Raw genomic sequence first — 3,835 nt, forward strand, 5'->3', positions numbered from 1 at the left:
TGCTCAGTAAATGCTGCAGACTTTGCATGAGAGGATGAATTAGTGAGGAGAGGGCCCAGGGACAAACATCAGCCAGAACCACGCGTCTTCTCCCTGTCTTGGAGATGCAGAGGGAAGAGATCCCCCTATGGAGGCCCAGCCACAGGCCCCAACAAGGCAGAGGCTCCCTCTGCCTGGGTCAGGCCTGTTCCTGTTCTTGCCTGACGCCCTCCCTGTCTCCTCCTCTCCCCCACGGGCCCTTGGCCTTGAGAAGGGCCTGGTTCTACCTTCCATCTTTTGTTCCTCCCACCTTCCTAAGGATTCTGACTTAGCTGGTCTCCTGTGGACCCAAATACGTATCTCTTAAGTCCCCAGGCTGAGAACACCTACTGAGTGCTGTGAGCAGAGTGGGGAGGGGGCGTCTGATTTCAGCACCTCCTCCCCTCAGTGCTGCTTTTGTGCCCACTCCCACTGGCACCTGCAGAAGAGAACGGGATTGTCCTTCTCTATCTCCTTTGGTCTTCTGCTTAGCCATTCAACAAGCACACACCAGGTCCCAGGTCCTCTGAGGACTGAGCGTGCAGGGATGAAGGAGGCAGCCCCTTCCCAGCTGCCCGCAAATGTCCCTTCTCACCCATCAGGTTACCAAAGACCTGCTCCTCCTGGACTGACAAGGTGCCCATCTGCAACCCCCAGAAACTTATGCCAAGTTGTCCAAGTGGCTAAGAATGTCTCCTTGGCCAGCAAACCTTGGCCAAGGAGACTCCGTGACTTGCAATATTCTACCTTCCTAATATGACGAACATTTCGAGTGAACATTGTCAGTAAATTCCCTGATGGACAGAACCCTGCAACTGCACCTCCGTCTTCCACCTACCCGGGAACATGATGGATGGATCCACTACAGGGAAATCCGAAAGGAAACTGAATTTAGTAGCCACACCATTCGTTACTGAAGATGAGAATCTTGAAGAGGTGAGAGGAAGGGGCTAGCTTCTTCCTTCTCTGATGCTGTTCCTTGGAAGGAACGTGCCCTTGGCAAGAACTTATCCTTTCATCACCAAGAAAGCGTTCAAGGTCAAGGCAAACCCAGATGCTGACTCTTGAAAAATGCCTCCAGCTTCCACACTTGAACTCACGGAGTCATGATGGAATGACAAGGTAGCCCAGGTGAAGGGAAGAAGAGGAAAAGAGAGAGGGACCCAAGCTGCAGGAATCCAGTGTTGGACAGTTCAACTGCGATACCAGGCTCGCTGAGACAGCAGAAGGACGTGGGCACTGTTACTGATGCAGTGAGCTGAAAGTTACCTGGAAAGGAAATTGTGTGACAGGCAGTAGATTAAGCAAAGCTGTCCTATAAGTTTGGATTAAATCAAATATTGGTTTTAATATTTAACACATCATCATGAATTGCATTCTCACCAACCACAAGAGAAGTCTAGTCAAGGCTTTAAGAATATGTTGGATTATTACTTTTCTCCTCAGTAAAATCTTTCTTTAAATAAAGTATGCAATCAGTTCCGTTTTATTCTACTATATAAAAATAATCAAATGTCCTTGACCACTGATGCTGCTGGATTTAGTCCAATGCACAAAGGACAACTTCAATTCATATATTATCAGGAGGACTCAAATCATGTCTTCAAAGAATCAACTGCACATGCTCATTCCCTCTTGATTTATTTTGTGATTTTAAAGAAAATTGGCTAGAAGGCTGATAATAAACTGTGATCCGGCACAAGAGGAAGGTTTCTACAGCAGAGTGTACAGAGACCAGAATGGGAAACAGCTCAACGACCTGCCATCAGGTCACCCGCGTCGCTATCCATAAGCTTCCACCCGACACAGGCACGTTCACGTTCTGAGCTGATCAAACGTGTGCAGTGGTGTTGGTTCACGAGCTCCCAAAACACGTATGAATTTGAACTTCAGAATTCAGTTTTAAGTTCAGATTAGTGAATCTACATTTAGCTTGATGAGTCAGACAGACGCAGAGGAGGAGAAAGTTGTGCAGGACAGAATGACCAACTGAGGGCTCATAATGTATGAGAGAGTCGAGACTAAGTGGCATATAAGCAACGGGAACTGAGATGCCAGTAACGCCCTCCACGGAGCCCCCGCTGCCCACTAGCACACCCTCTAACTGATGCCCATGAGCCAAGGCAACCGCAGAACTTCCGACAGTCACCTGCACTCACTCGGCACTGCGTTCACGAATTAGAGGATCATCGAGTGCCAAGACTTTTGGTGCCCGCTTGGTTCCGTAGAAGCCTGGAAGACAAGAATCACTGTGGGGAGGAGCGCTGGTTCTGGAAGGCTGCAGCTGAGCCTGGAGGACAGGCAGGTGCATCTGGGGGGCCGGGAGGGCAGGATTTTCTGTAGGGGCCCTAAGGGGCGCCGTCGCTGAGGGTGGAAGGAGAAAGGGCACGTGGGAGCGAGCAGAGAGAAGTCCAGCTGTGTCGCGGATTGTGCAGTCCAGGGAGATGGTCCGGGAGGCTGGATCTGAGGAGGGCCAGCCTGGGAGCTCCGCAGAAGAGTCAAGACACAGTGAGGAAGTCAGGAGCCGCTGCCAGGTTACTGAGTATGGGGCTGATGCCGGCGGCGTTTCGGAGGACTTACGTCCAAGGGAAGAGGGTGTGTCATCGAAGGACGTGGCCATGATCCTGAAGCATAGTCAAGCGACAGCCAAAGAGCCCGCCGCGCCCGGGGAACGTGGCGCTCCTCCGGAGGCCCTGCCGCGCCCGGCCTGCGATGGCAGAGAGGGCTGAGTGGCCGGGTCAGAAACAGGATCCAGACGGACTCTAGGTCATCTTCAAGAAAGGGAGGTGGTTTAGAAATTGCCCCAAGCCTGCAGATCCACTGTCTGAAGATGGGCCTGGGGTCAGCCATCCTGAGGCCACTGTGCACGTTCTCTGGAGTTGTGTAAGTACCCACGTGGATGGCAGCTGGTGACGCCTGGTTGCTCGCGGTTGGGGTGGGAGGTCACAGGTAAGCAAGGGGAGGAGGCGAGAACGATCCATGTGGCGGTGGATGACAGCAGAGCCGCCCGTGTGAGCGCATGCTGACTGCATATACGTGTAGATGTGCACAGAGAAACGCCTGCGGAGGCGTGAATATACGAAGATTCGTACACACACAAACATCCCCTTGAGCTGTCAGCTGGGGGCCTGGATGCGGTGACACCTCAGGAACAGGGAGCACCTCGGCCGCCTGTCACTGGGTTCTGCTNACAGGGAGCACCTCGGCCGCCTGTCACTGGGTTCTGCTACCATTCTCCAGCAAAAGAAACCAGATTCCTCAGCAGAAGTGGTTGGCTCCAAGACCAAGACAGGGAATATTCAAGATGAGCCTGGAGCATCTGGAGGGGTTCGAAAGCAAGAAAATGCTCAAAAAAAGACCTCCCCTGCCCCAAGGATGGGGATAAGTCAGAAGGACACAGGCGCCCAATGCAAGAGCTCTCACTAGCTAAAAACCATTTGAGCAAGAAAACATGACGTTGAGACAAAGTTGGTGGCCTGAGGGAGAGGTTAGGTGAGCAGAGACTTGGAGACCTTGGAGCATGAATGAGGAGCGAGTTGGAGAAGACAAAGTTAGAAAGATTAAGCGGGTCAGAAGGAGAGTCTGGGGGAGTGGCTTTGGGTGGCCAGAGAACCAGGCTTGTGGATCATTTTGCTTCCATCCACAGATCCAGTAGGATGTCAAAGGGAAAGACTCACCTACTCTGAAGAATATGGCACTTCCATCCCGAATTCCTCATTTTTTCTGAAAATTAAGATTTGCTTCCATTTTCCTTTCAAAATAGTCACTTGACATTTTCCTGGAAATGAGGTTGTTCTTCCTGCCGGAACTATGTTCT

At 51.6% G+C, this 3,835-nt stretch overlaps 1 long non-coding RNA gene across 1 annotated transcript; it reads right to left on the reverse strand.

Annotated features, from left to right (window-relative positions):
* Window positions 1-10: 10 nt before the first annotated feature.
* LOC117798059 lies at window positions 11-3,835 on the reverse strand. The gene is made up of 3 exons (XR_004622801.1): window positions 3,696-3,835; window positions 3,220-3,337; window positions 11-3,180 (listed from the first exon to the last, which is right to left on the reverse strand). It is a non-coding gene; the product is annotated as an uncharacterized LOC117798059 (long non-coding RNA).

The sequence above is a fragment of the Ailuropoda melanoleuca genome, unplaced genomic scaffold (genome assembly GCF_002007445.2).
Source record: "Ailuropoda melanoleuca isolate Jingjing unplaced genomic scaffold, ASM200744v2 unplaced-scaffold23479, whole genome shotgun sequence".
In the NCBI taxonomy this organism is placed as follows: Eukaryota; Metazoa; Chordata; class Mammalia; order Carnivora; family Ursidae; genus Ailuropoda; species Ailuropoda melanoleuca.